The sequence below is a fragment of the Poecilia formosa genome, unplaced genomic scaffold, assembly GCF_000485575.1.
Source record: "Poecilia formosa unplaced genomic scaffold, Poecilia_formosa-5.1.2 Scaffold83, whole genome shotgun sequence".
Lineage (NCBI taxonomy): Eukaryota > Metazoa > Chordata > Actinopteri > Cyprinodontiformes > Poeciliidae > Poecilia > Poecilia formosa.
Window position 1 is genome coordinate 1399299 of NW_006800022.1, and position 14128 is coordinate 1413426.

General features: G+C 39.0%; 1 long non-coding RNA gene across 2 annotated transcripts in view; it reads left to right on the forward strand.

The window, feature by feature from the left end:
- LOC107836783 (uncharacterized) overlaps nt 1-13589 on the forward strand; it is a 107791-nt gene extending 94202 nt beyond the window's left edge. The window contains exon 4 of one of the 2 annotated variants that reach the window (XR_001662739.1): nt 13328-13589. This is a non-coding gene — a long non-coding RNA (uncharacterized LOC107836783). Of the gene's footprint in view, nt 1-7573; nt 8078-13327 lie in introns of those variants that run through there. The other variant, XR_001662740.1, reaches the window with a different exon arrangement.
- Nucleotides 13590-14128: the final 539 nt, after the last annotated feature.

Consider the following 14128-nt stretch of genomic DNA (forward strand, 5'->3'; position numbering starts at 1 on the left):
TATATACACTATTGGTCTACAATAAAACTGTAAACAGGATGTTATTCACCTACCAGGGCCAAAACCTGCATTTATTTGAAGGCTTTTTACATATATTTAGCAGAGGTGCCAGTAAATCTGGAGGACCCTGTACCTCTGTCAGGCTTGTAGATTTAGTGCTCTTCCCTACATGGAGATGAGGCAAACAAGGTTGATATGACAAATGAGAGAGGCCTCAAAATTTAAGCCACATTGAAATAGCTGCAGGCTATCACGCAAAGTGCAAGCTCAACCATGTCATTAGACATCAGCATCAGCATAAAACACAGCAGCCCCTGCCAGAAAGAGGAGCAAGACATGGGAAATTTAATAAGAGGTGTGGTCTTTGTTTCTGGGGCTGAAGCCACAAACGCAAATGATACAAGATATCTCACACTTCAAACAACACAAACATAGCTTTCTTCAAACAAAACCTGGCAATTATCCTCGTCTGGCCTCAAGTAATTGCGTTTCTTTCAAAATATCAGACAGCTTTTGCTTGATGTCACTCTAGAGGTCTGCGTCAAAGACACGCTTTTCCTCAAGTAAGAAACTTGTTCCCCAAGTGGGGAGGGAAATAAATAAATAAATAAAACCTGCACGACCTCGCTGAAAACTGATAACTGATACCAGCTGTCAAAAAACCAAAAGTGGTAAAGATAAACGAGACACCGAGTCCGATGTTCTGATGAGCTTGTGGAAGAGGAAGACGGCATGAGGACAGAGGTCGATGGATCTGATTTGCGCTCGGGAAATTTATGAGCGTGCTTTGCTGAGTCACCAGAAGGGCCCCCACTCCATAATTTGGCTTTTAACCCAGCTTGAACTACCTCCACTACCTCTTGCATAAAAAGCCTGCTCTGTGCGTTAATGCCACAAGGTGGTGACGGATTTCCAGACTGAATCAGATGCATCAACGAAGCACTCATAGATTCAGAGAGTTTCACAATTTACACTCTTAAGCAAGTGTGCATACAAACAACTTTACCTTGTGGCTCTTCAAGGTGTTTTGCTTATTTTTGGACACAAGATGGCACTGTTTACTCTCTGGAATGTCAACTGGAAAGCCAATTCAGTCATGCAGCATTGGCCCTAGAGCAAGTGTCCTACTCTCTAGTACTCATTCCTATATAAATAGACCTCCAAGGTGAGCATCCTGTAAATTGTCTGCCGGTGAATAAAAGGGATCACAATTAGGCCTGTCATTGAGACCAAAACAGATCGAGACCTCCATGTCACTCCATACGCACAGCATCCAGTGCTTGGCCATGTATCTTTTGCCGTCCTCTCTCTACTTTGTGTTTTGACCCAGCAAAAGAGGAGGGATGTAGGTGGCACCTAAACGACATCACTCACATCCTGTTTTAGAGATCACAAATGGCCACTCTAGCGCTCTTGACCCGGCCCTATTAGCTAGTCGAGTCCGACAAGTAGTCGCCATGCCCCCTCCTTCAAAGGATGGACGTATCGGGTGGTCAGGGTTGCCCTTTCCGTATCCATCAGCATCCATGTTGTTCAACTTGACAGAGTTACCTCATGTCAGGTCCTGTGATGAGAAGTCCCTTTGCAAAACACAAACATGCGTCCGCCGACATTATCCGCATCCATTACGGATGCAACAGTGTGAATGATGCAAAGGACTTTGAGGTACAGCTACAGTCTCAGAGGTTTAATGACAGTGTGTTTTGTGATGCGTCCCCTATTTGTACTTCCACAGACATCTTGTGTGCATTTCCACTGTAAATGTGTGTGTACTCCCTACAGACTCTTGCTCATCTGTGGTTTATTCATCCCTGTGGATAGCAGGGCTGTACATGCTGAAAGGATACATCAATCATTGGACAGGGGGGTAAAAATAGATAGGCTTGGCTGAATACAAATGTGTCTCTTAGCTCCCCACACATTTACTGTACAAGGAGAAAATGATCCGTACGAGTGAAAGGAAAGGAGAACAAGGAATTAATTGTATCCTCTCCCTTTTTTTTTTTTCTTTTGGTCTGTGCTCAAAAGCCTCATCACAGCCTGAAAACAAGTCAGGCTCTCTCCGCCCCACCACCTTCTAATCCCACACACAGAGAGGCTCCTGCTGTCCATATCAATTAGCAACATTTAGCTGGTCACACCACTGTGCTACAGATGACTACATTCCCCCACGTCTCGGTGAGGCAGATTGCCTCCCATTATTAATGGCACCGCTGGGGAGGAGATAGCTGCTGAGCACAAAACTGTGAACCCGCAGTTGAATCCTTGCCATCAGACTGCTGCAGGAATCTCCTCTGCTCTGCAAAAAAAAAAAAAAAAAAAAGGTCAACGATTGAGATACGACGTTTGAGAGACGGCTGCGACGCATTTTCATTGCCCGTTTTATCAGTTGCTTAGCTTTGTCGGCTCTTTCTGCTTGTATGAAGTGCTGTCAGCTGCCTAGTGAGATAAATATGGCGTAGATATTCAGCGTGTTGCGTACATCTACGCCAAAGAAATGGCTCCATGCCGTTAGTGGGCAATGGAAGGCAGAAGATGACAGCCAAGGGTGACTGATCAATCTTGCCGTGATGTTAATAGTTTCAGTGATGGAAGGCATTACTAGTACTATTTGTCTCAGTGGGAGCACGCTCATGCCTATACTTCCCAACCGCATTGATCTTGTGCCAAGGGCACGGGTTAATGCTGAGCCTTTTTAAGTGTTCAGGTCAGGTGGAAGCCAAAATCCCTGCATGAAGCGCCGCTGGCGGGAGGTGTACATGTTTAATCCCAAAATCAAGAGGAAGAGGTTAAACGTTGCATGTCAACTTCATAAATAGTTTTGTGGGGGCGAGGATGATGCACTGCCAGTTTGACGGTGTACTTCACCCTTGATTTTGAAAGGCATTTTTAAGACGATTAAATTTGTTTTTTCTCTTAATAATTGTTCTTTTTAAAATGTATGATGGAGTAATCCAGAGGAGCACGCACAGGAGTTAACCATATGTACTTTAGTGATCACAGAAACGCAAGTTTGATCTTCCAGTGACGAGGTTAAAGATTATTTACACATTTAGGCCTTTTTATTCATTGGAATGAAACAAGAATGCATAAGTATATTGCAAGAGTCCACTGGTTATACTTACAATTATGTCTATGGTAATTGGTCAGATTTGTCTTAAAGTTTTTTTGTCCACTCTTACACATTTCCAAAGAGGTTTTTCTGTCAGGGATACAAAATGCCATTTTCATGAGCAAGTTTAAATGATTACCCATCACTACTCCAATGTGGATGTTACCAAGTATTTTTATTTTTTTAACCATAGATTTTGAATAGCTTAAGCCACACTTCTTTGGGTTAATTGTGACTTTTCATAATCGTGGCAAAATATAGTTGTTTGTAGTAAACAAAGATAGATTACCTCTTTGTCTAAGCCTGCTTCTTAACTCTGACTTTTAAGTTATCACAGGTATCATTTGAAATATTCCTCTTGGAAACTCGTCATTCCCTCAGCTCTTTCTTATTTTGTTTAAGTATAGAAACCAAACATCATTAGGTCAGTTTATGCCATCTAAAACTAGCAAGCTAGCTACAAACAGTACATCTTTTGTTGTTGTTGTTGTTGTTGTTGCTGATAAAGAACTCCAGAAACAAAACAAATTGAATATATGTGTATGCTTTGCCTTTTTTTAAAGTGCAAATAATGGCAGTTGCACATTTTTACCAAATTGTTATATTTGCTTGCAATCATTAACTCTGAAAAGCTCAAAAGTAAATAATTTTATCATCGATAATCATAAATAAGCTGAAAATTGACCCAAGTTTTTGACCAGTTTTAATATTGGGATGAAATTTGGATTTTACTTTCTCCTGATATCAAATCTCTTTTTCCCCACACTTTCCAGCAAGGAAGAGTTTGAGTTGGGAGAAATAAGTCCAGTAAGTTTTACAGAAGACACTAGGTAAATCTTGTATTTATGTTTTCCACACACAGTGTGTAGTACAAAGATGAGTTGTACTACTCTCTCTCTCTTTCTTTCCAAAATTATGAATAGTTTTTCTATTGTCCGCCCACCCACAGTGAAAACGAAGCCGACAAGACCGCCATCTACAACGACGAAAGAACAAACACGGATGTCCTTACCTGCACCAGAATGCTTTGTCTGCTCCACTTGAGAGTTGTGAGTGTGGTGTCCACTGAAAACAACTTTCATCACCAGCCCGTGTTTTGCATGGCTCACCATTTTAATTTATTTGGTTTTAATAGCATCTCATTTAATCTCTTTTTAGTCATAGTTTGCACTGATTAGATTATCCCAGACAGAAAATCTCCAACCTTCAGCCTCAGGATTTTGCCATGCATGGCTTAAGTGCTGATCTAAAATCTAATTGAGAGCTGCAAACCAAACTTTATCAACTATATATTCTATATGTTTTTGTTTGGAGGGATATGGGTTGAGGGTGTTGTTTAGGCTCTTAATAAACCGCTGATTCAACCAGCATGACTGCTGGCAGCATAAAGCTCCACTTAGCTTAACGGCCCTCATAAAATTAACCGTGGCAATAAAGCACATAGCGCCAAAGTATGTTTCTAATGACACCTGGAGCCCCGCAGGTCATTTGTGCAGGAAATTACACAGTAAAATACTATCGAAGCCAACGTTTTCACAGCTCGGGTTGTCTCATTTTTTTAACCAGAATGGCAAAGTTTGAGTTCTTCAGACATCAGAATTAATGCATTTCTTAGTGTAACGTGAGTTTGGCACGTTTCAGAAAGCGCCTCCAGCCACCGCAGCGCGACATGTGTCCATTTTGTTCCAGCCATGCCTGTCACCTCTCTGATATAGTTGTTGAAACATGTGTATTCCACAGTGCTTCCTGAAGATAGCGGCGGCTGTAAATTGTAACTAGAAGCTACCTCGACAGTCACAAAAAGCCATTACTCAGGGCAGGAGTCTCAATATGTTTCAGGAAACCCAGGAGGAACATGGAAATTGAAAAATCATCGGCACCGTGCTGCCGTGTGGAGTAAATGATCCTGTGCTTTGGTGAGAGAGGGAGGGTAAAAATCTTATCTGTTGCTCGTCGTCTTGGGTGAGTCATTAAATCCTTCAGCCTAAAGGAACATATGTTTGGGCAGAGGAAAGTTATTTTTAAACCGTTGGCCGCAAACAGCAAAGTACCATCCATCCCTAAATCTTCCCTTTTATGTCTCTTATAATTCCATAAGAGCTAAACATACACTGATATTTCCAGCAGATGGAAGAAAATTATCTGGGTCACAGGAATCATCAAACATCAAACCTGCCGTAATAAGCATATTTCTGATGTGTAAATTTATCACAAGGTGTTCACCGCGTGATCCGTTTTAAAAGCCCAAACAGGGACAAAATGTTCCTCAAACATTTGATTTTAGTTTTTTTTTTTTTTCTAGGACAGAACACACAGCAGTGTGAGTCATTTGTGACAGGGCCTTAAGGATCCCAAAATGCCAGTTTTATTCTTCTAATTTACTCCCAGATCCAAGCTGTCTGCAGGACTTAATATTTGATCCGACAACAAGCCATGTCTGAGTCTGTTGCCCACGGTTACATATCTCTGCTCTGCTTTTATACAGTCAGTTTGTTGGCCAAGAAGGAGTTCATCCGAATAGAAAGGTTTGGGAGTACTAGCTTAGCAGCTAGTTGTCTGGATTAACATAACAGGCTTACAATGAATATGCTACTTTTGTAATTATTGTCTGCTCATGCAAAGAACCTGACACTGACGAAAATGTCACTGCACTTTGTTAGCTACAACTAAGTTAAAAAATATATAGATGCTTAAAAAAGGAGGGAGAATAAAAATGTTGACATTTTGAAAAATATTACAGACTTATCGTGCCTGACCTAAAGAGAAAATATTGCATTTTAAAGTTAAATACCCACAATTTTCGAAAATATGAAACAAATAAATTCTAATCCATGTTTTTGTTCCTAAGCATAACAAATGTTTAAATTCCTTCCTGGAGATATATATATATATATATATATATATATATATATATATAAAAAAAAGTCACCCATCTGACACCAAAAGACAAGATTATGTAATATTTCATATGGAACTGCAGAGTATGACTGCTGTAGTTGTGGTTTGGATTAAACAAAACTTTTCTAGTAGGAATATGTTGAATGGATATGTGGCATGATGTTTGAAAAGACATACAACCCAGGATTGAGCTATAAACCAAACCTTCAGTTTAGTTGTGAATACAAAATATTCTCAAAAGTCCACAGATAAATATAATTTTGACAGTCACCTTTTTTTTTAACTCTGTGCAAGTGTAAAGAATGAAAAAAAACTTCAATTAGTGCATTAATTTTCTTTAAAGCCACATGTAGGCTTCAAGTGGATGTTGTTGCAGAAGTTTTAAGTGTAGATGGATTTGTAGTGTGACTAGTGTGACAAAAGTTATCAAAAATATTTTAAGATTAGCAGTGATTTAAACTCAGGAATAAATGCAGTCTTATGGATGAAAAATAGCATTTTCAACAATTACTGTGTGGCTCACAAATACAGTTTATTGTATTCTGTTTTCATTGTTCTTAATGCTTGCCTGAAATATATCAGATCTTGCCTCATGGGTGGCAACAGGTGTGTGTTTTAGATGTTGTTTGAATTCCAAATCGTGACACAAGCAGTCTTTGCCTGATCTCCTTGTACTTTGATGAAGCACTTTTAAATACATTGGTAGAATGCCGGTTTGTTGGGTCTCCAAGTTAATTCTCTTCAAATTCCTTCAGCCTTTCTTCTCTACTTACTGAATAAATCACAATATAAATCGTCGCTTTCTACCTGGGTAGCCTTTGTGCTAAGCAATGATGCCCCGCTTTGGAATTCAGTATGCCATCAGCATTCTCATCGGCTGTCTTGTGCTCACTTTCTTCCTTTCATAATTTTTTATATATTTCTTGACTTCAGACATGGAAATGAATATAAATAGCATGCTTCAAGTCCATTACCTATCCATCCATCCATTACCTTCCAGAAACTAAGAGCTACTTTTTCTATACACCTAGATGTAATTTTGTTTATAAACCCTTTGAGTTTTTATGCTGTGGTAAATTTATTTAAAGTATCTTACCTTTTACTGAAGCTCTAATTTGCTTCCCACCACCCCTTTAGGGAAGATAAAAGATGTATTCTGCGCCGTCTCCACCAAACAACTGCTCCATACATTTAGTTTTGCTGTCTGGAGTTTGATTTTTGAGCTGATCTGAAGTCCTCTTTGCCTGAAAACAACTGCAACTGAAAATGACAGTAATGAGAGTGCTGAGACCAAAGGTCTCAGAAGACAAGATTCACCTGGCAGCCACACAGTTAATGCCCGCAGGCAGTTATTTCCCAGAATACCTGGCTGCAGACAAGACAGCCATCCATGGCAACCCTGCTGAAGTGGACAGAGGCTCACCTACATAGAGCAATTCTGATCTTCAAGCTTATTTCTTTTGAAATATTTTTCAAAACCCGTCACTCTTGTAAGGCTCTTTATGACCACCAATAAGACGAGTCATTCACTGTGTTGATCTTTCTGTTATGCAGTTTTCGCAGGTCAGGCAAATATCCTCAGCGACGTTGACATTTGGCACGCGCCCGAGCATTTCTGAAGACCCCAACGTAATAGCAACTGCATTCCGTAACAGCAGGGAATCAGGGAACTTCACAAAAGGCTACATCAAAAGACAGGATAAAAAACTCTGAGGCGTTCACCCAGTCTCTAACCTGCCCAGATAATAATCTGAGGGGATCTAAGAGCATCTGTCAGAAGCAGGACCAAACCAAGGAGATCCCCCCCTTTCAACCCTAGCTTTTGAGATCAAATATTAACATGTTGATCCGAGACGTCTTTACACCCTGACCAGAGATATTTTCCTGGAAGGATGGAAACCCAAGCACATGGTGGCAAAAACATAATGTGTAGTTATAATTTAAATCCTTTTTACCCTCAGATTTCTCATCCCTAGTATTGATAAACACATTATATAAAATGTAGAAGATGCATAAGGGAATTTATTAACTAAATTTCTTTGCATGATATGTTATAAAATTAACTACATCTAAAACTACATGCTTTTATTTACTTTTCTACCCAGATTATGGTGAAATTAAAAAAAAAATGTTAGCCTTAGTCAAATGAGTATAAGTTCACTATTCTCCACCATGTAAAAAGATTAAGCATTGCAGTGACTAAGATGTTAGTCACTCTGTTTACCCCAGACTAAGACCACTCAAAGATGACGAAAATGAACCAGAACGTAAATTGTACATGTACTTGAAGTCAGATGAAATACATCAGAATTAGTTTCACTGACCATCTGAACATGCACCAAACTGTGGTTGTTCGTGGTCGTCAACTTAGGTTTGTGATCACTTCCTGTGAAGTAGGGCTCCCGACTGGGCAAAAGGGTAATCACCTCCAAATAACAGATGTGGCCTTTTTACTGAAAGTCCGAAAAGAAGAAGTAACATTTTCAGATGGAAATTCATTTGCAAGATGTACTAGATGTACTTTGGACAATGTGAGAAAGAACTCAGTCAGTAAAGAGTACATGAATAATCTTTCATTTCAATTGCATTAACCAAGAGAGTTATGCACTGCACTGAAATTAGTTCCAAAGTCATTTTAATCCCCACACACATCTTCCAGTGGTAAATTGCTACTGATGGCATTGACTTTTCCACAGACAGGCTAAAACCTTTGGTGGAGGTGCACATGCATATATGCATGTGGGATAAAACTGCACACATGTCATACAGGTGAGAGTGGAATATCATAGTGTGGTTGAAAACTACAACAGAAAAACTTAAGTGCACCAATGTTCTGTTTTAAAACGTTGTATTGATAAACACATTATATAAAATGTAGAAGATGCATAATGGAATTTATTAACTTATTTATTTAAGGATCAAATCAGTAGACTTGATCATTAATGCAAATAGAATTGAATATTTGTGAACACTTACAAGCAGCATTCTATATCTTTTCCAACAAAAAATGATTAAGTACTATCTCAATAATCTCTTTTTTTTAATTAATGAGTGAATGAGTTGCGTCAAATTGCATTGACAGGACGGCACAGAAGCTTATAAAGAACATTAATTTTAAAATCTTTAAAAGTGTCACCACAAAAGCCAGACCTAGACTTGGAATTCTCCAGAACTATCGTTTTTTTTGCTTGAAGTCATATTTTGTTTCAACATTTTAATAAGGATTATTGCCATTTCTCTTCTATAAAAGAAGGGAAAAAAGCTTGTCCTTGGTAAACAAAAGTAAGGTACTTGTACGCTAGGAAAATGAAAGATGAATAGTCGAATGAAGAACTGACAAAGCAAAAGCCTCATTTTTTTTTTTACAGTCTTTTTACTAGGCAGCCTCCATTTTAAATTGCAGTTTATAAAGTGTCAGCAAGAGGGCATTAAAAGCTTAAGACACCAACAAAAGGAAATATGCCTCTCCAAGGACTGATTATGTCATTCTCCCTCTCTCACCCTCATGGTGTCTGTATACAGCCACAGGAAGCTGAATTTCATATATTTAGAGGTAAAAACAAAGGCCCGATGTCTCCGGTGCTTATGCCGGTGTCCCATTTTCCAGCCACTCCAGCAGGTCCTCCCACACACTGTGCCACATAACTTGTGCTGTTTTCATTGTAGTCGGTGTGTAAAAATCCTCTAGTACTGTAAGCACAGGGTATAAATATCAACTTTGGCAACGTACAATGCCAAGAATGAGTGAGCGAAGTGCTGATGGGTTGGGTTGGGAGGCGTGGGGGGGGCGGCTAATTGGAGAACTTGGAGCGAGCCATTGACAGTTTCTGAAATGTTTGAGTCGTTCATGTTCACAACAGTGCGGCCCTCAAATTCGAGTCGGCTCCGACTGGGCGGTGACTCAGGATGGGTGTTAGATTATAATGAGGAGGATGTGATGGATCCCGGCGCACATGCATAAAAAAGCTTGAAACACCTTTCTTCTTCTGAGAATGGGGCCTTGCAAAAATATTCAGGCACCATGAACATTCCTCCTTTTCGTCATTTTACACCCGCAAACATATAGACCAACGGTGTTGCATAGTTGTGAAACTAACAGCTAAACAACATGGTTTACAATATATTTTAAATTATAAATAAGAAATTTAATGTCAGCCAACCTATATGGACGCTTTGTCGACTCACCTTTTGTTGCTCACAGACATACTGTCTTTCAGAGCATGTCTAGATAGAGTCATTTTTATATAACGTTTCAAACTCTACCATTTGCACATTTTGTTCTGTTAACATTTTCATTTGGATTTTTGTCCATGTTATTCTAAGACATGAACATGCTTGGTTCTCTGACCAGAGTACAATCCCGCCCCAAGTCATTTAAGAGTTCTTGTAGGAAACAGCAAATAGGATCTGTGACAGTTCTCTTCCAATAGTTTCAATTGTTTGACTTTCACAGTATTGGCGTGACTAATAGTTGTTCTGTCAATGTATTCCCACTCTGCTGTGAATCTCTGTAGCTCTGCCAGAGTTAAAACGAGCCTTTTGGTTGCTTCTCTGCTTAACCTCTGCTTATATTGGTTATCATGTCTTGGCACACTTCTGCTAATGCTCTAAAAGCGGAGATAAGTTTTTGTCTAGTGCATTAGCATCTTACCTGTGCTACCTGGGAAACTAGCACAAGTGCCAAGTGCTTCGTGGCACTTTATGCTGGTCTACCGTAAGTCTTAGAGCTTCAGGTTGTAATATCAGGAAATTTTGGGGGGGGGAAATACGCCTTTTACACAGAAATAAACAAAATAAATGTTTGTTCCAAATTCTTTATTTAGAACTTAAATATTTTAGAGATATTTTAGGAATATAAATTGTCTGAGAGGATGTGGCTAGATATCTACTACTTTTTTTTTTTCTTTTTTTAGTTCACAGCTCAAACCAACGATAAATGTGACTTGAGGGGTAATGAAACTTTCAGAAAAATAACATTTAACTTTAATGAGACTGGCAGGATACCGTACAAAGGAGCAAACAGAGTGTTACAATGAAAGCAGCGAAAGGCTTTAGGGGAATGATCCATTTTGTTTGCTAAAAAACAAGACCCAAAAAAAGAAAAACTGGAGCAGCAACATCAGGGGGAAAGGAAGCAGTATTGATCGGAGTGGGTAAAGTCAAGAAAGACATTTTATTGTTGCTGTTGTTCACAATAAGGAGGACAAAACTGCAGAATCTCAATCTATTGATTGCATGCAATGTTGTTATACATCACTATAGACGCAGGGTTTTTCGTCTTCTTGATTAAGACCACCGGAGGTGAGAGTCTAAAGAGTCAAACTGTGATTACACTCCCTTTGAAGAAGGGAGGGGTTATTTATATCTTCCCCTCATAAGGTTTTAAAACCATTTTTAGCATGCTTCTATGGGGCCATGTACAAGAAATACACTTTGATTATGCTCTGCAAGCAAACTTCTGATAGTCTGCCTGCAGCATTGTACTTAGCTGCTTGTGAAGGTGCGTAATCATATTGTTAAATTTTTTCAGCAACTCTGCTGTCCGTTTCTTTAAAAGCACTTTTCATTTGAAGACGTAAAACGTGTGACGTGAATTCGTGTGAAGCCCGATGACTCAGTCCTATGAAAAACCATTGTTCCCTTCAGGTGGAGCTGCTTTTGGTTTGCTGCAAACTATCGTTTTCAGAACAAACATCTTCAAATGTCACTGATTAAAATGGATGTATGTCTGAATTTTGACTGGGCCATTTTAATTAATTTACTTTAATGTAAACCAGCACATCAAAAATGGATTTGATACAAACTATTAACTTTATGTTAATGGACAGAATCTGTGTGGATCAACCTGCTTAGCTAATCCTGAGTAAATTTGTCAAAAATTGGTGAGGCTATGTATCCGTTTACCAATTGTTCACTAAATTTCTGAGAAAACATGAAGGACTTGGACCCAAAAGTAAGAAAAAAGAAATGTATGATTTAATCAACTGATCCAAATTCTGCCTGGTGGTTGCATTGTGTATAACTTTAAAAAAAACAACATTTTTGCAACTACAAGGTTAGCAGGAGCACAGTTCCACTCAAAACTTCTAGGTGGCTTCCACTATGACATTATTGTAGTTGAGATTTTTTTAAACGCATTTCTACTAAATGGCAGAATATGCCGTCCATTTTATTGCCGTTGACGCGGTGGACTTTGTTGGCAAAGTACTTGAGTGGATACTTTATTTTCAATGCAACAGCTAGATTTACAGCTACGCCTCAATCCAAATCCGCCATCTTGCTCCCGAATATAACCTCAGTCAACCGCCCACAAGTGACAGGACGTGATGGCCAGCCAAATGGCTATCAAGTAAAATCACATCATGCAATCTCTGGAGGTAGCCTGAGCTAGAGGGGCCACTCATGAGTTGTAACAAAAAGAAAAAAAAAAAGACAGAAGCACTTAAATACAATTCATCCAGCCATCTTTCTTTTAAATGAGTCCTACGTTTTGCAGCAACTAAAAGCACAAATGTGTGAAAAAACAAAGTGAGACAAGAAATAAAGCCTTTCACTTACCATGATGTACTAGTGTGTAGTGTGAACTTAGGTTTCATTATAGCAACTGCATTTTCCAGTTTTCAATAGAACAGGTAGGCGAAAGAAGGAAATTGATGAATGTTTGGGCTATTGTTCACTCCCACCGTCCTTGAAAAAGAACTTGGCTCCATTAGTCAGTTTAGTCACATTAGATGAATATCCGCTGAAAGGCTAACAAGCTGATGAAATCGAATACAAATTGTGACAAAAGGGCTGCCCAGATGGACTGCACTGAGCATCTAAAAACGGCCTCAAATGACCTTGATCTGTGTTTTTTTTTTTCCCAAGCAAAACACGGCCTAGATAATGATCTCAAAAGAAGACAGCAATTCTGATAAAGGATAAAGCACAATCACAGAACATTGTTACATTTTAACTTTAGACCGCTGATAAATATTGTGTTTAAGGCCCCAAGGACTCCTGTGCAGTCATCTGAGTCCCTGAAGAACATGTGTCACTACGATGTAGTGGCAGCTTGTTTACTTGGAAGTAGCAACTAAACTTTTCCACACAACACAACATTCTCCCTCTGTTATACACTTAACATTAACAGATGCTCCATTAGCCTTGCACAGAATGAACTGTTCGTTTTGTTTAAAGATGCCAAGACATTCTTCCTCGAGAGTAAAGTTCATGTCTTTGCAAGTCATGTTATAATATGATATTATAATTTAAGTTATGCAGACAGGCTCAGATGTAAACGTATGTAAACCTAAATATTTATTCTCTGTTTTCTAGATGTGCTTGTGTTTCGACCAACGCAAGTCTGGAAATGAGCAACAGAAAAATTGAAAGTAAAACCTATTTAGCCACTACGCGAGAACGTCGGCGCTCCAGATGTTGGGCTGGTTTGGAATTGGGCTGTTTTGCCCGAAGGAAACCAAAGTGAACCAGGTCAGTGATCAATGATGGAAAAAGATAACCTTGAAAATACAGTGGAGCAATATTCCCGGTGCGGCTGCCAGCAGAAGATGGCTGTTTTGCGGGCAACTATGATGCAGCAAAAGAACCGCACCACATGAGCTTGATGCCTCTTATGATCAGAACATGATGTAATTTATGAGCTGTGCAGATAATTACAAACAGAGTGCATCAACAAAACAACCTTAAAATGCATTAGGGAGATAAGAGTGAGGACTATTGAGTAAAATAAATAAAACCGCAGATGCAGTACTGTTTAGTGGATGTACACAACTCACTGTTTCTTGTGCTTACATTTTTAAGAATATATATATATATTTGTAATATAAGAACACTTTTGTTTGCTGTTTCCACAATCAATACAACTGTGTGTGTATTTTAATGAAAAAAAAAAATCAAACTGGCAATTTATAAAAATCAGAGCAAATATCAGAGAACTAAAACAAACTCCAAGACCTATTTCATATTCAAATCCTCCAACAAAAGGAAACCGTCATTACTTTAATCTACGTGACAATAAATAAATGATGGCATCTTAACCAGAGCAATTTAGCTAAAACCTGTCCTTTGACCACAATCCTTTCATCTTAAGAGGTTAATATAATCCCAACGAAAGAC